Source organism: Bombina bombina, chromosome 6 (assembly GCF_027579735.1).
Source record: "Bombina bombina isolate aBomBom1 chromosome 6, aBomBom1.pri, whole genome shotgun sequence".
Classification (NCBI taxonomy): Eukaryota; Metazoa; Chordata; class Amphibia; order Anura; family Bombinatoridae; genus Bombina; species Bombina bombina.
Window position 1 is genome coordinate 502,181,731 of NC_069504.1, and position 18,892 is coordinate 502,200,622.

At 38.9% G+C, this 18,892-nt stretch overlaps 1 protein-coding gene across 1 annotated transcript in view; it reads left to right on the top strand.

The window, feature by feature from the left end:
• Positions 1-330: 330 nt before the first annotated feature.
• Positions 331-18,892, top strand: part of CSNK1G1 (casein kinase 1 gamma 1) — a gene marked incomplete in the record, with an annotated part of 566,217 nt that continues 547,655 nt past the window's right edge. The window contains 1 exon segment of the mRNA XM_053717378.1: positions 331-1,034.

Here is an 18,892-nt window from a genome sequence, read left to right on the forward strand (position 1 = left end):
ACCCGTGGCGTAACCAGGATGTGACCAGCTGCTGATCACCATCTTTTAAATGGGAAACCCTATTTTATAGCTTGGTAAACAGCACGGTTAAACGAGCGGTCAAATAAACCGCATAAATCATCTGTATGAAATAGAAAATAATGCGATTCACAGCACTTTGTCTATAAGAATTGGTGGTTCGTGAGCCCATATTAGCTGAACTACAAATACGAACATCTAGTATCAAACGCCATAAACAAAAATGGTGCAATTTGTTGCAAATCATGTGACGTTGTACAGTTCCCTTTCCCATCAGACACACCTCTTTCCTTGTTGTGTATTAACGTTGGGAGGAGCCGCTATTAGCGCTTCCGGTCCTACTCCACCGTGCTTGAGCGAAGGAAACGGGGGCACGGTAGGAGGAGTAAGAGACCGGAAACACCAGGATTCCAGAGGGTACTGTAATACCGGGAGAAGCAATGATAGGTGGATAAGGTACTAATATCAAGGCGTAGATAAGATCTGTTTCGTGTGCTGACAATAGGCTCTCCTTGGTTCCGTGGAGTTGCCACCGCCCCTGGTTGTAAAAAGACATCACCTCTTTAAGTGTAGATACTGCTCTTGGGATTTTCTGCCTTGGGAAGTCCCCGAGGAATTGTCTGCTAGTTGTGAGGTCTCAGTAGATGTGGTCAGTTGGAGCAACGGTGACGCACAATAGTCAAACATAAAGCAGCCACAAAGGACACCGGTCAATGCATACAATAATACAGACTAAGGTAGTTATCTCAGAGGACTTGTAGAAAAATAGGACACTGACTGGTAAATTATTACTACAAGGGACACCATTGACAAGGTGTCACAAGGAACGTTGGTCAGAGTGAGCAGGTGTACTACAAGAATCACTGGCATTTTAATAACCACTGAAGAGGTCTCTCCAGTGATAACAGCTTTAGATTCTTGGAATCCAACAAATACTATTAAAATAAATAAATCAAGAGGATTAAGATCACTGGAGAGCATTTGACTCAAACAAGTGCCCCCCTTCAGAAAAAAAGGTGAGGACAATCACAAAAAAGGTGCAGAATCCATGATTTGTTCTATAAGATTGATGTTTAGTTGTATAAATAACAACCACAGGAAAGCAGTTTTACTGAATGTGTTCTACAAGGCCACTTACAGGTTCCACATTATTTGTGTTTAATATATGGTGAGAGCGTGCGTTCCAGGAACAGTAGATTGAGCACATGTTTAGTGGCATTTAATTGATTTCTCCCCCCCCCCCCCCCCTCTGTCAGTAAGTATGGGAGATCCTTTCTTACTGAGTCTAGAAGATAGTATGTGGGCTACTGGAAAATCCTGCTATTGCTTCTCATGGGTTACCACCAACCATAGCTAATAAAGTTGAAAGAGTTTCCCAGTCTAAACAAACTGGAGACTTCTCAAGAGTGTCATAGAGGTGGTATATTACCGTTTTGGCCTTAAACACCCATATTACCCATAGTACAAATTCCACAATGTAGTCCCAGTTGTTAGAAACTGTAGATATTTTTATTGGTTGAGTAGTTTCTTGTGGCCATGTGAAAGGTACCATAATTTTAAAGGGACAGGGAACCCACATTTTTCTTTCATGATTTGCATAGAGCATACAATTTAAAACAAACTTCCAATTTAATTCAATTACCAAATTTGCTTCATTCTCTTGTTACCCTTTGCTGAAGCATCAGCATTGCACCACTGGCAGATGAACACATTTAGTTAGCCAATCACAAGAGAGAAGTGTGCAGGCACCAATCAGCAGCTCGCTCCTACTAGTGTAGGATATGTGCGTATACTTTTTCAAAAACGGGATACCAAGAATACGAAGCACATTTGAACACAGAAGTGAATTAAAAAGTGTCTAAAAATTACATGCTCTATCTGAATTATGCAACTTTCTTTTTGACTTCCCTATCCCTTTTAACTATAGACTTTTTATATAGTAAATATGGCTTTGTATTCCATGGACATAAAATAAGCCATAGGCATTTTTAAATGAACAATGAATGTAATTCTATACCTTTGAGTAGATTCATTTTCATAATGCAAGTCTCTTTAATTTTGCTTGGTTTTGTTATAATTTTCTATTGATATGAATCCCCTTTCTACTTTCCCTTTTGACTTGTACATCCTTGCCAATAAGCATTGTATGGTAGCACTTGCATCTCGCTCATGCATGTGCAGTAGACTGACTTTTACTGCTAGTTATTAACTTTGTATGTTATAGTAAATGCTTGTTTACATCCAGTGCTTCACCATACAAGTGGCTACAACGCAATTAAGAGAGTTTATACAAATAATTTTTAAAATATTTTGTACTGCACATTTTTTTTTTTTCTTTACACACCAAATGTTAATAAAATTGTAGATGGAAAAATAGTATCAAAGAGAGAAATATTTGTCATTACCATGGAGCTTACCCTGTAAGTGGAGAAATGCAGAATCAAGGCCATGGCCATAAATTAAGTGGTGGTAGCCAGTGGCATATTTAGGTTTTGTGCTGCCCTAGGCACCCAAAATCCTGCTGCCGCCCTACCCCCACCTCCCTAGTTTTTAGGCCTTTTTTGGCCATAATATTTTTTTGGTGAGGATGTAACGTCAGTTTTTTTCCCCTCATGGCATTTCAAATGTAAATGTTCATACATACATACATATATGTATATATGTATGTGTATGTGTGTATATATATATATATATATATATATATATATATATATATATATATATATATATATATATATATATATATATATATAATGTGTTAGGCTGCAAGATTTTAATTAAAAACATATCATGTTAAGGCATAGGTAAATCATTGTCAGTGGCAACTAACTTGCTTTTCCTGAGCTGCTGGATGGACTTCTGGCTAGGCACACATGCGATCCTGGCAGTGCCTGCTGGGCACGGTGACTACACACGATCTTTAGGGGCCAGCATTGTGCAGGTATAGAGCCCGGCGGCAGTGATCTATATTTTGCCATGCCCCCACCCAACCTGTAAAATTAAATACTTTAGGTTGAGAGTGCCCCCATACCCCCTAGATCCTGTGAATCATGTAATTTGTTTGGGTGCACTCAGACTTTTGCTTAACCTATTAGTTTTTTTTTCTTTCTTGCCAATATTTTTTTTATTTATATAAGCACACTAAACAGCTTGTTCCTCCCATGGGCTAAGTTTGGACCTCAAGGCAGGCTACACAGAGTACAATAAAGTTGGAACTTAGATTATCTGTAGAAAATCACCCCAGTGTCCCCAGCAATCTGGGCAATCAATATCCATACTCTGTGCCACTGGACAGGAGGCAACTGACAGCTCTTCAAAACCAAGATTTTTAGTGCACTTTTATATAAAATAAAAAATATTGGCAACAAAAAAAACTACTGGGTTAAGCAAAAGTCTGTTGTGCACCCAAACAAATGACATGATTTACGATCAAGAGCCCTGGGTATATGGGGGCACTCTCAACCTATAGTATTTCATTTTACAGGTGGGGGCATGGAGGTGCCTAATATAGATCACTGCCGCCGGCCTCTGTAAAGCAGAGCAGTTACCTGCACAATAATTGCAGAAGTGGCAGCTGTTAATGAATCTGCTGGCCAACGGCATTGCAGAAGGCCAGGCAGCAGCGGGCCCCTCCAGAGTGGTGGACCTCCAGGGCACTGTCGCAACCGCACCTGTTGCGATCCTGGTTGTTCCGCCCCTACTTTGGGGCCTAAAGGACTCCTTGCACTCCCTGCTGAATTCCGTCCTGAGTACTAGCACAGTGCAGCTGGCAAACTACTTTCTCGTGGGAGATCTATAGGTGGCGCCTTTGCGCTTGTGCAGGCTCAATTCCCTTATGGGAAATGTAGTTTACGACAACTGTAGGGGTAGCAGTCACTGTCACTCATGTTTAATCCAACCTCTGAAAGAGCGGCAGCTGAATTACCTTTTTAGTAGAATTTAGTACTCATATAACAATTAATACAAAGTTAATTCAGCTGCCTCTCCTTCAGTGACTGCAAAAAGTGCCGCCATTCTCAATCTGCCGCCCTAGGCCTGGGCCATGTTGGCCTAGGTAGTAATACGCCCCTGGTGTTAGCGCCACAGCTTTCCAGCAGTCCATTCAGAATTTTTTAAAGAGTGAAACTCTCTGAAACCTTGTAGAATGTTTGATACCAAAATAGTTTTTTTATTTAATCATATGCATTACTTGATATTTTTGTTTTAATGGAATACCAGTTTTAGCAGAAAAAGTGATGCAAAAGTATAACATTTCTGTTCAATATCTGACTTCTTTGTGCTTGCTGTGAGGACAGTTCTTGGTGTCCCCTAAATACACGGGACTTAATCAAGCTTCTAAAGAAGAGGTTCTGTGTAAATTTTTCATGCATGTTTACATTTGATTTTTTAGTCTAACAAATTAAATGTAAAAATGCATGAAAACAGACGATTGGCCGTTTTATCTTGTATTGAAACAGAAGTGTGTGTACTCAAGTTTCTTACAGGGTAATCAGTTTTAAAATATATGGCATTTCATTTTAAACCATTTCCCTTCCCATAGTTTAATGGGACACTGAACCCATATTTTTTCTTTCGTGATTCAGATAGAGCATGCCATTTTAAGCAACTTTCTAATTTACTCCTATTAGCAAATTTTCTTCGTTCTCTTGCTATCTTTAATTGAAAAAGAATGCAGCTAAGGGTTTTTTTTTGGTTCAGTACTCTGGACAGCACTTTTTTTTTATTGGTGGATGAATTTATGCACCAATCAGCAAGAACAACCCAGGTTGTTTACCAAAAATGGTCCGGGATCTAAACTTACATTCTTGCATTTCAAATTAAGATACCAAGAGAATGAAGAAAATTTTGATAATAGGAGTAAATTAGAAAGTTGCTTAATATTGCATGCTCTATCTGAATCACAAAAGAAAAAAAATGGGTTCAGTGTCCCTTTAACTACGGCATTCCCAATCACATGTTAAAAACATGGAAAGTATAACATTACAGCCCAAAAATTCCCTAATCAAATTATATATATATATATATATATATATATATATATATATATATATATATATATATATATATATATATATATATATATATAGCAAAAAAGTGTGTGTAGTTTGATTTCCAGCCTATAGCACCATACAGAACAATAATTTATACAACTCCCTCAATTGTCTGCTATTGAGCATATCTTAACTTTTATTTTTAAACCACACCTTTTCCCCACCATTATAAAAGATAAAAACAGCTACTAGAATATAAAATCTATCTGCATACTATATTTTATAAAGGGTCATGCAGTGTTTTTTGTTGTAGGTTTGGCTAATCATTAAAGGGATAGGAAAGTCAAAATTAAACTTGCATGATTCAGATAGAGCATGCCATTTTAAGACACTTTTAAATTCACTTCTATTTTCAATTGTGCTTCATTCTCTTAGTATCCCTTGTTACAAAATGAATACGCACATATCGTACACTAGTGGGAGTTGCTATTAATTGGTGCCTGTACACATTTATCTCTTGTGATTGGCTAAATAGATGTTTTCAGCTTCCTGTCAGTGATGCAATGCTGTCCCTTCAGCAATGGATAACAAGAGAATTAAGAAAATTTGATAATAGAATTAAATTGGAAGGTTGTTTAAAATTTTATGTTCTGTCTGAATCATAAAAGAAAATTTTGGGGTTTACTATCCCTTTTCAGTGATGATAAAAAATACATATTTCCACATCTAAAAACTCTAAACATACTTTGGTAATTTACTTCAAATGTTCAGGATTTTCAGTCATCAGGCCCACAAAGCTACTACATTTCAAAGTATTTTTTTTTTTTTTAACCCGTAAGGACTGGGCGTTTCAGACTTTAGCATTTTTGCCATCACTGCATTCAAACACAAAAAGAGCAGTGGTTTTTTTTTTTTTTTTTTTTTTTAAACTTTATTTAACCTATCAAAACTATATATTGATCTAAGTCTATTTTGGTATATTTCATGCCATCATTTCACCTTCAAATGTGGTCAAATTATTTATATATATATATATATATATATATATATATATATATATATATATATATATATATATATATATATATATATATATATATATAGAAATTATTTACATACCGCTTGTGCAATTATTGCACAAATGGTTGTAAAAGCTTCCCTGGGATTCCATTTGTTCAGAAATAGCAGACATATATTGCTTTGCTATTTCTTTTTGGTAATTAGAAGGCCGCTAATTGCAGCTGTGCAACACTTATTGTTTTCAGCAGTGAAGGGGTTAATCAGGTAGCTTGTAAAGTTAATTTTATCTTTAGTGTATAGATTACCGCCCTACCTGATCCCCCCCCATTATATTAGCGGTAGCTTTATAAATCCAAAAGCATTGCAAGATTTTTTTTTTTTATTCCAAAACTGGGTTTTCAAAAGCGCTTCGCAGGCTCTATGTGCAGAATTATATAACATTATTTTTGAGTTTATTGTCCCCTTAAGTACTGGCAGACAATCTGCCAGTATGCAGTTTTAGACCTTTTTTACAATTTCTTTTTTTTTTTTCCTTTTTTTTTTTTTTTTTCTAAAGTGTAGGATAACCTCCTTAGCTTCCCACCTTCCTGATCCCTCTGAAAAAGCTCTCTAACCATTGCCCCTCTAACTAGTATCCACCATCTTGGGTACTGGCAGCTTTCTGCCAGTACCCAGTTTTCTATTCTATTTTTATTTAATAAACCCCCCTTTTTTTTCTGTAGAGTAGCTGCCCCCCCCCTCACTTACCCCACCTCCCTCCCCCTCTCAGCCTTTATTTTTTCTGTAGCGTAGCGGTCCCACCCGTTTACCCCCCCCACCAGCGATGGGCCACCCACTGCCTCCCTCCTAACTCTCCCACACCAACAAGGGCACCACCGATGCACAGAGGGTCACAGAGTGACCCACTCTGCAAATCTATTTAGAGCATGCAGAGAGAGGCCCAGGAAAGCAGTGTCGTACAGGGTATGGCGCTGGTCCTTCAGTGCTTAATGTTGTTAAGGGGTTAATGGAATCCAAAGTTACAAGCACATGAAATCCGAGTTAAACACTGAATAGTTGTATGAGCTTACAGGACATAAAATCCAAACATTTTCATGATTGAAATACTTTCCAATGTACTTCTATTACATTTTGTTTGTTTAGCCTTAGTTGAAAAGCAGGAAGGTAAGTTAAAGAGCAGAACATGTGTGCAGCTGTTTTGCAAAAGTGTTATTTGTTAGGAAACCTTTTTAAATGGTATGCTCTGTCTGAAACATAGAAGGAAACATTTGGGGTTCATCTCCCTTTAAGAGGACATTAACCCTTTGAGTGCTAATGATGGCTCTGAGCCGTCACAGAGTTTCCCACTCTGGTGCTAATGACGGCTCAGAGCTGTCACTAGCACTCTCCCAACTTGAGGGAGATCTGGGGGCTCCCACCCGCTCCTACCCCGGCGATCGTGCCTGTAGAGTGACAGGCATCGCCGGGGCTTCCCGTTTTGTGTGGTGAAGTCACGCGCAATAACGTGATGACGTCACTGCGCAACTTTATTTATACTTAACAATGTTAAGTATAGGAGCAGGTGGCATGCTGTTTAGAAGCCTGTATCTCGGGCATCTAAGCAGTTACAGACCATTGGAAAGGTAATCGCCTAACCTTTCCAACAGTGTAAGCCTTGGGGGTCTGGGAAAAAAAAAAATTGTTAAAAAATAAAAATAAAAAATAAAAATAACATTAAAAAATCTTAGCACTCAAAGGGTTAAAAACTTTTGGCTTTTATGTAAAAAGTGTGCGTTTCCTATACTCCCTAGGAGACTAAAAAAGCAAATGTAACCTGAAAATGCTGCAAATCAGATAACTGGTTTTAGTTAATTTGCAGGTTACAGATTTTCCATTTTTGTCTCTTTAGGGAGTGTGGGACAAAGCGGTGCTTAAATGACCAGTGAATGCAGCAGAACAGCATAATCAACAAATACATAACAAAAGCACAACAATAGCACTTACTCTGAATTTTAAGAGTTGTAGAGGTTTCTGCCAAATTTTAAAAGTGATTTCCAATTTGCTGGTCTCCTCTATCACGTGACAGCCATCAGCCATTCAGAGTCTCATACACTGACTGAACTCTTCCACATGCTCATTAGTAGCTGGTGCAACAAAGTGTGCATATAAAAATATGTTTTGATAATGGAAGTAAAATTGACACTCTTAAAACTGCATGCTCTATCTGGATCATGAAAGATTAAAGGGACAGTCTAGTCAAATTTAAACTTTCATTAAATTTGCTTTGTTCCCTTGGTGGTATTTTTGAAAGCAAAACTTGGGTAGGCTCAAACTGATTTCTAAACGATTGAAAACCGCCTCTTAGCTCAGAGTATTTTGAAAGTTTTTCACAGTTAGAGAGTAATAGTTTGTGTGTCATATATTAGATAACATTGTGCTCACCCCTTGGAGTTATTTAGGAGTCTGAACTGATTGGCTACACTGCATGTCTGTGTCAAAAGCACTGAGATAAGGAGTCAGTCTGCGGAGGCTTAGATACGAGGAAATCACAGTTAAAACATATTGATATAACTGTTGGTTATGCAAAACTGGGGAATGGGTAATAAAGGGATTATCTATCTTTTTAAACAATAACATTTCTGGTGTATGCTGTCCCTTTAAAGTGAAAGTAAACTTAGCTCTTCAGCTCTGCAGATTTACATAAATCCTTAAAAAAACATTAGCACTTTCATTCGTGATTTTTTTAATTGTGTACATAAATACCCTTTTCGCTGCATGTAACCGCATAATTTTGGTATCTTCAATTCAGCCCGTTGTTGACGATTCACTTTATTTCCTGGTCACGTTTTTGGAAGTTACCAATTGACTTTCTGGCCGATCGGCGGCCAGAAAGCTACGTCACAGCCTGCTTGCATCGAATGCGCATGCGTGGAGTACAATAAAAGCACGGTGATGTCAGTCGCGTGTTCACAATTCGCGCATGCGTATTCCTGATTATCATTTGCTGCCAAGATTTTCAGCGTCCTAGACGGCTTCCGCCACTTCAAACGAAATAAGCGGTAGTAAGTAATTACTAGAATATTGCAAACAAATAATATATATATATATATATATATATATATATATATATATATATATATATATATATATATATATATATATATATATATATATATATATATACATACACACAGAGAGAAATGCACTCACAGGAACGAACAACCAGCTCAATACCATTGTTAGCCTGTTCTATGGCGATTTACCACCTGGGTGCAACTTCTTTTAGCCCAGCAATGCTTTTCACAGAGTAGAACTTTCCTGTAGTATATCAGTCTGGTCCCGCCTATTACGGTCAGTCCAGCGCCGAAATACCAGGCAATTCCTCTCTGAACAAGGAACACAGCAACCCCAGACGATCGTTTCGGCCTTCATTGGGCCTCGTCAGTGAGGTGTAGCAGTATTCCTCTAAGCATACTGAGCAAGGAGTCCACGTCTGGTTTCCCCTTTTTCCCATAGGGAGACTAAATACACACAGAGAGAAATGCACTCACAGGAACGAACAACCAGCTCAATACCATTGTTAGCCTGTTCTATGGCGATTTACCACCTGGGTGCAACTTCTTTTAGCCCAGCAATGCTTTTCACAGAGTAGAACTTTCCTGTAGTATATCAGTCTGGTCCCGCCTATTACGGTCAGTCCAGCGCCGAAATACCAGGCAATTCCTCTCTGAACAAGGAACACAGCAACCCCAGACGATCGTTTCGGCCTTCATTGGGCCTCGTCAGTGAGGTGTAGCAGTATTCCTCTAAGCATACTGAGCAAGGAGTCCACGTCTGGTTTCCCCTTTTTCCATAGGGAGACTAAATACACACAGAGAGAAATGCACTCACAGGAACGAACAACCAGCTCAATACCATTGAAGGCCGAAACGATCGTCTGGGGTTGCTGTGTTCCTTGTTCAGAGAGGAATTGCCTGGTATTTCGGCGCTGGACTGACCGTGATAGGCGGGATCAGACTGATATACTACAGGAAAGTTCTACTCTGTGAAAAGCATTACTGGGCTAAAAAGTTGCACCCAGGTGGTAAATCGCCATAGAACAGGCTAACAATGTTATTGAGCCAGTTGTTCGTTCCTGTGAGTGCACTTCTCTTTGTATGTATTTAGTCTCCCTATGGGAAAAAGGGGCAACCAGACGTGGACTCCTTGCTCAGTGTGCTTAGAGGAATATAGCTACACCTCACTGACGAGGCCCAATGAAGGCCGAAACGATCGTCTGGGGTTGCTGTGTTCCTTGTTCAGAGAGGAATTGCCTGGTATTTCGGCGCTGGACTGACCGTGATAGGCGGGATCAGACTGATATACTACAGGAAAGTTCTACTCTGTGAAAAGCATTACTGGGCTAAAAAGTTGCACCCAGGTGGTAAATCGCCATAGAACAGGCTAACAATGTTGTTGTTCCTGTGAGTGCACTTCTCTTTGTATATATGTATATATATATATATATATATATATGTGTGTGTATATATATATATATATATATATATATATATATATATATATATATATATATATATATATATATATATATATATATATATATATATATATATATATATATATATATATATATATATATATTCGCTACCGATTAGCGCATGCGCAATATAGATCAATATCGGGAACGAGCTTTCAAGCCTACGTGTAGAGCGGGTGGGACCGCTCTATACGTAATGACTACAAAATCCAGGAAGAGGAGGGTGGGAGGAGTAAAGCCAAGAACGGTAGGGAAATAAATAATAGAAATAGAAACGATTAGATTAAAGTAAAGGAAAAAAAAAACATGCGAAAATGTTATATTTAACATATAGATTATTATGATATATTGCAATGAGGAATAGTTTACTTTCACTTTAAGTTTGACTTTAATGTTCCTTTTAAGCTTTCATAATTCAGACAGAGCATGTCATTATAAATTTACTTTCCAATTTACTTATCAAATTTATTTTGTTATTTTGATATCCTTTGTTAAAGAGCATACATTAGTAGGCTTAGGAGCAGCAATGCACTGCTGGGAGATAGCTAATTGGTAGCTGCACATATGTCTTGCTTTTGGCTCACCAGATGTGTTCAGATAACCCCCAATAAAGCATTGCTGCATGCATCTCTTATTATAGAGAACTAACCTCAACCACTGTGTATGTTCTGCTTTTTACTTTGTGTTGCATGGTGTTTCTAACTGTAAAAATCCTGTTTTGTAGCTCCTATTAGCTCTAAATTAAGTGAGTGTTATACTATTCAAATTGACAATTATAAATAATGGGCATACTTTATTCATATCTATTTCTTTCATGTAATTAGCAAGAGTCCATGAGCTAGTGACGTATGGGATATACATTCCTACCAGGAGGGGCAAAGTTTCCCAAACCTTAAAATGCCTATAAATACACCCCTCACCACACCCACAATTCAGTTTTACAAACTTTGCCTCCGATGGAGGTGGTGAAGTAAGTTTGTGCTAGATTCTACGTTGATATGCGCTCCGCAGCAAGTTGGAGCCCGGTTTTCCTCTCAGCGTGCAGTGAATGTCAGAGGGATGTGAGGAGAGTATTGCCTATTTGAATGCAGTGATCTCCTTCTAAGGGGTCTATTTCATAGGTTCTCTGTTATCGGTCGTAGAGATTCATCTCTTACCTCCCTTTTCAGATCGACGATATACTCTTATATATACCATTACCTCTGCTGATTCTCGTTTCAGTACTGGTTTGGCTATCTGCTATATGTAGATGAGTGTCCTGGGGTAAGTAAGTCTTATTTTCTGTGACACTCCTAGCTATGGTTGGGCACTTTGTTTATAAAGTTCTAAATATATGTATTCAAACATTTATTTGCCTTGACTCAGAATGTTCAACTTTCCTTATTTTTCAGACAGTCAGTTTCATATTTGGGATAATGCATTTTAATTTAACATTTTTTACCTTAAAATTTGACTTTTTCCCTGTGGGCTGTTAGGCTCGCGGGGGCTGAAAATGCTTCATTTTATTGCGTCATTCTTGGCGCAGACTTTTTTGGCGCAAAAATTCTATTTCCGTTTCCGGCGTCATACGTGTCGCCGGAAGTTGCGTCATTCTTTGACGTTATTTTGCGCCAAAAATGTCGGCGTTCCGGATGTGGCGTCATTTTTGGCGCCAAAAAGCATTTAGGCGCCAAATAATGTGGGCGTCTTATTTGGCGCGAAAAAATATGGGCGTCACTTTTGTCTCCACATTATTTAAGTCTCATTTTTTATTGCTTCTGGTTGCTAGAAGCTTGTTCTTTGGCATTTTTTCCCATTCCTGAAACTGTCATTTAAGGAATTTGATCAATTTTGCTTTATATGTTGTTTTTTTCTTTTACATATTGCAAGATGTTCCACGTTGCAACTGAGTCAGAAGTTACTTCAGGAAAGTCACTGCACAGTGCTGGAGCTACCAAGCTAAGTGTATCTGCTATAAACTTTTGGTATCTGTTTCTCCAGCTGTTATTTGTATTGCATGTCATGTCAAACTTATTAATGCAGATAAAATTTCCTTTAGTACTGTTACATTACCTTCATGGTTGGAGGATCCTGATAACATAAGAGATTTTATTTTTTAAATCCATTAAGAAGGCTATGTCTGTTATTTCTCCTTCTAGTATACATAAAAGTCTTTTAAAACTTCTCTTTTTTTCAGATGAATTTTTAAATGAACATCATCATTCTGATACTGATAATGGTTCTTCTGGTTCAGAGGTTTCTGTCTCAGAGGTTGATGCTGTTAAATCTTTGTATTTGTTCAAGATGGAATTTATTCGTTCTTTACTTAAAGAAGTGTTATTTGCATTAGAAATAGAGGATTCTGGTCCTCTTGATTCTAAATGTAAACGTTTAAATAAGGTTTTTAAATCTCCTGTAGTTATTCCAGAAGTGTTTTATCTCCCTGATGCTATTTCTGAAGTAATTTCCAGGGAATGGAATAATTTGGGTAATTTACTCCTTCTAGACGTTTAAGCAAATTATATCCTGTGCCATCTGACAGATTAGAGTTTTTTGAGACAAATATCCCTAAGGTTATGGGGCTATCTCTACTCCTGCTAATGTACTACTATTCCTAGGGCAGATAGTACTTCATTTAAGGATCCTTTAGATAGGAAAATTGAATCCTTTCTAAGAAAAGCTTACTTATGTTCAGGTAATCTTCTTAGACCTGCTATATTTTTAGCGGATGTTGCTGCAGCTTCAACTTTTTGATTAGAAGCTTTAGAGCAACAAGTAACAGATCATAATTTTATAGCATTATTATTATTCTATAACATGCTAATAATTTTATTGGTGATACCATCTTTTGATATCATTAGAGTTGATGTCAGGTATATGTCTCTAGCTATTTTAGCTAGAGAAGCTTTATGGATTAAACTTGGAATGCTGACATGTCTTCTAAGTCATCTTTGCTTTCCCTTTCTTTCCAGGGTAAATAATCATTTTAGTTCTTTTCCTTACAAGGAACAAAAGCCTGATCCTTCATCCTCAGGAGCGGTATCAGTTTGGAAACTATTTCCAGTTTGGAATATATCCAAGCCTTATAGAAACCTATAGCCAGCTCCTAAGTACCTATGAAGGTGCGGCCCTTATTCCAGCTCAGCTGGTATGGGGCAGATTACGTCTTCTTCAAAGAAATTTGGATCAATTCCGTTCTTAATCTCTGGTTTCAGAAACATTGTTTCAGAAAGGTACAGAATTGGCTTCAAGTTAAGGCCTCCTGCTAAGAGATTCTTTTCTTTCCCGTGTCCCAGTTAACACAGCAAAGGCTCAGCATTTCTGTAATGTGTTTCAGATCTAGAGTTGGCTGGAGTATTTATGCCAGTTCCAGTTCTGGAACAGGGGCTGGGGTTTTATTTTATCTCTTCATTTGTACCAAAGAAGGTCAATTCCTTCAGACCAGTTCCGGATCTGTCATTATTGAATCGTTATGTTAGGATACCAACATTCAAGATGGTTACTGTAGGACTATCCTGCCTTTTGTTTAGCAAGGGCATTATATGTCTACAATAGATTTACAGGATGTGTATCTGCATATTCCGATTCATCCAGATCACTTTTAGTGTCTGAGATTCTCTTTTTAGACAAGCATTACCAGTTTTGTGGCTCTACCGTTTGGCCTAGCCTCAGTTCCAAGAATTTTTTTCAAAGGTTCTCGGTGCCCCTTTTTTCTGTAATCAGAGAATAGGGTTTTGGTATTTCCTTATTTGGACGATATCTTGGTACTTGCTCAGTCTTCTCATTTTCGAAGAATCTCATACGAATCGACTTGTGTTGTTTCTTCAATTTCATGGTTGGAGGATCAATTTACCATTCAGTTCATTGATTCCTCAGACAAGGGTAACCTTTTTAGGTTTCTAGATAAATTCAGTGTCTATGACTCTGTCCTTGTCAGACAAGAGAAGTTTAACATTGATATCAGCTTGTCAAAACCTTCAGTCACAATCATTCCCTTTGGTAGCCTTATGCATGGAAATGTTGGGTCTTAGGACTGCCGCATCAGATGCGATCTCCTTTGCTCGTTTTCACATGCGACCTCTTCAGCTCTGTATGCTGACCCAATGGTGCAGGGCTTACTCAAAGATATCTCAATTAATATCTTTAAACCAATTTTACAACACTCTCTGACATGGTGGACAGATCACCATCGTTTAGTTCAGGGGGCTTCTTTGTTCTTCCGACCTGGACTATAATCTCAACAGATGCAAGTCTTACAGGTTGGGGAGCTGTGTGGGGGTATCTGACGGCACAAGGGGTTTGGGAATCTCAGGAGGTGAGATTTCCGATCAATATTTTGGAACTCCGTGCAATTTTCAGAGCTCTTCAGTCTTGGCCTCTTCTCAAGAGAGAGTTGTTCATTTGTTTTCAGATAGACAATGTCACAACTGTGGCATACATCAATCATCAAGGAGGGACTCACAGTCCTCTGGCTATGAAAGAAGTATCTCGAATTTTGGTTTGGGCGGAATCCAGCTCCTGTCTAATCTCTGCGGTTCATATCCCAGGTATGGACAATTGGAAAGCGGATTATCTCAGTCGCCAAACGTTGCATCCGGGCGAATGGTCTCTTCACCCAGAGGTATTTCTTCAGATTGTTCAAATGTGGGAACTTCCAGAAATAGATCTGATGGCTTCTCATCTAAACAAGAAACTTCCCAGGTATCTGTCCAGATCCCGGGATCCTCAGGCGGAGGCAGTGGATGCATTATCACTTCCTTGGAAGTATCATCCTGCCTATATCTTTCCGCCTCTAGTTCTTCTTCCAAGAGTAATCTCCAAGATTCTGAAGGAATGCTCGTTTGTTCTGCTGGTAGCTCCGGCATGGCCTCACAGGTTTTGGTATACGGATCTTGTCCGGATGGCCTCTTGCCAACCGTGGACTCTTCCGTTAAGACCAGACCTTTTGTCTCAAGGTCCTTTTTTCCATCAGGATCTGAAATCCTTAAATTTAAAGGTATGGAGATTGAACGCTTGATTCTTGGTCAAAGAGGTTTCTCTGACTCTGTGATTAATACTATGTTACAGGCTCGTAAATCTGTATCCAGAGAGATATATTATAGAGTCTGGAAGACTTATATTTCTTGGTGTCTTTCTCATCATTTTTCTTGGCATTCTTTTAGAATACCGAGAATATTACAGTTTCTTCAGGATGGTTTAGATAAGGGTTTGTCCGCAAGTTCCTTGAAAGTTCAAATCTCTGCTCTTTCTGTTCTTTTTCACAGACAGATTGCTATTCTTCCTGATATTCATTGTTTTGTACAAGCTTTGGTTCGTATAAAGCCTGTCATTAAGTCAATTTCTCCTCCTTGGAGTTTGAATTTGGTCCTGGGGGCTCTTCAAGCTCCTCCATTTGAACCTATGCATTCATTGGATATTAAATTACTTTCTTGGAAAGTTTTGTTCCTTTTGGCCATCTCTTCTGCCAGAAGAGTTTCTGAATTATCTGCTCTTTCTTGTGAGTCTCCTTTTCTGATTTTTCATCAGGATAAGGCGGTGTTGCGAACTTCTTTTGAATTTTTACCTAAGTTGTGAATTCCAACAACATTAGTAGAGACATTGTGGTTCCTTCATTATGTCTTAATCCTAAGAATTCTAAGGAGAAATCGTTGCATTCTTTGGATGTTATTAGAGCTTTGAAATATTATGTTGAAGCTACTAAGTCTTTCTGAAAGACTTCAAGTTTATTTGTTATCTTTTCCGGTTTTAGAAAGGCCAGAAAACTTCTGCCATTCCTTTGGCATCTTGGTTGAAATCTTTAATTCATCTTGCCTATGTTGAGTCGGGTAAGACTCCGCCTCATAGGATTACAGCTCATTCTACTAGGTCAGTTTCTACTTCCTGGGCGTTTAGGAATGAAGCTTAGGTTGATCAGATTTGCAAAGCGGCAACTTGGTCCTCTTTGCATACTTTTACCAAATTCTACCATTTTGTTGTATTTTCTTCTTCTGAAGCAGTTTTTGGTAGAAAAGTACTTCAGGCAGCGTTTTCAGTTTGAATCTTCTGCTTATGTTTTTTCATTAAACTTTATTTTGGGTGTGGATTATTTTCAGCAGGAATTGGCTGTCTTTATTTTATCCCTCCCTCTCTAGTGACTCTTGTGTGGAAAGATCCACATCTTGGGTAGTCATTATCCCATACGTCACTAGCTCATGGACTCTTGCTAATTACATGAAAGAAAACATAATTTATGTAAGAACTTACCTGATAAATTCATTTCTTTCATATTAGCAAGAGTCCATGAGGCCCGCCCTTTTTTTGTGGTGGTTATGATTTTTTTGTATAAAGCACAATTATTCCAATTCCTTATTTTATATGCTTTCGCACTTTTTTCTTATCACCCCACTTCTTGGCTATTCGTTAAACTGAATTGTGGGTGTGGTGAGGGGTGTATTTATAGGCATTTTAAGGTTTGGGAAACTTTGCCCCTCCTGGTAGGAATGTATATCCCATACGTCACTAGCTCATGGACTCTTGCTAATATGAAAGAAATGAATTTATCAGGTAAGTTCTTACATAAATTATGTTTTTTCATACATTAATTTACAGTATCCCACAAAAGTGAGTACCCCCCCCCTCACATTTTTTGTAAATATTTTATTATATCTTTTCATGTGACAACGCTGAAGAAATGACACTTTGCTACAATGTAAAGTAGTGAGTGTACAGCCTGTATAACAGGGTAAATTTGCTCTCCCCTCAAAATAACTCCACACGTAACAGGGTAAATTTGCTCTCCCCTCAAAATAACTCCACACTCGGCTATTAATGTCTAAACCATTGGCAACAAAAGTGAGTACACCCCTAAGTGGAAATGTACAAATTGGGCTATTTTCCGTCCCCAATGTCATGTGACTCATTAGTGTTACATGGTCTTGGGTATGAATGAGGAGCAGGTGTGTTAAATTTGGTGTTATCGCTCTCACACTCTCTCATACTGGTCACTGGAAGTTCAACATGGCACCTCATGGCAAATAACTCTCTCTGAGGATCTTAAAAAAAAGAATTGTTGCTCAACATAAAGATGGCCTAGGCTATAAGAAGATTGCCAAGACCCTGAAACTGAGCTGCAGCACGGTGGGCAAGACCATAAAGTGGTTTCACAGGACAGTTTCCACTCGGAAAAGGCCTCGCCATGGTCGACCAAAGAAGTTGAGTGCACGTGCTCAGCGTCATATCCAGAGGTTGTCTTTGGGAAATAGACGTATGAGTGCTGCCAGCATTGCTGCAGAGGTTGAAGGGGTGGGGGGGTCAGCCGGTCAGTGCTCGGACCATACGCCGCACACTGCATCAAATTGGTCTGCATGGCTGTCGTCCCAGAAGGAAGCCTCTTCTAAAGATGATGCACAAGAAAGCCTGCAAACAGTTTGCTGAAGACAAGCAGACGAAGGACATGGATTACTGGAACTGTGTCCTGTGGTCTGATGAGACCAAGATTAACTTATTTGCTTCAGATGGTGTCAAGCGTGTGGGGCGGCAACCAGATGAGGAGTACAAAGACAAGTGTGTCTTGCTTACAGTCAAGCATGGTGGTGGGAGTGTCATGGTCTGGGCCTGCATGAGTGCTGCCGGCACTGGGGAGCTACAGTTCATTGAGGGAACCATGAATGCCAACATGTACTGTGACATACTGAAGCAAAGCATGATCCCCTCCCTTCAGAGACTGGGCCGCAGGGCAGTATTCCAACATAACGACCCCAAACACACCTCCAAGACGACCACTGCCTTGATAAAGAAGCTGAGGGTAAAGGTGATGGACTGGCCAAGCCTGTCTCCAGACCTAAACACTATTGAGCATCTCTGGGGCACCCTCAAACGGAAGGTGGGGGAGCGCAAGGTCTCTAACATCCACCAGCTCTGTGATGTTGTCATGGAGGAGTGGAAGAGGACTCCAGTGGCAACCTGTGATGCTCTGGTGAACTCCATGCCCAAGAGGGTTATGGCAGTGCTGGAAAATAATCGTGGCCACAAAAAATATTGATACTTTGGGCCCAATTTGGACATTTCCACTTAGGGATGTACTCACTTTTGTTGTCAACGGTTTAGACATTAATGGCTGGGAGTTATTTTGAAGAGACAGCAAATTTACACTGTTATACAGGCTGTACACTCACTACTTTACATTGTAGCAAAGTGTAATTTGTTCAGTGTTACATGAAAAGATATAAAAAAATATTTACAAAAATGTGAGGGGTGTACTCACTTTTTTGTGGGATATTGTAGCTATTTGAGCACAACCATTTTCCTTCCATAACAGTTGTTCTAAATGCCATGTGTTCATCTGCCTGAATTTTAAGGGACAGTAAACCATATGTTACACTACAGTGTA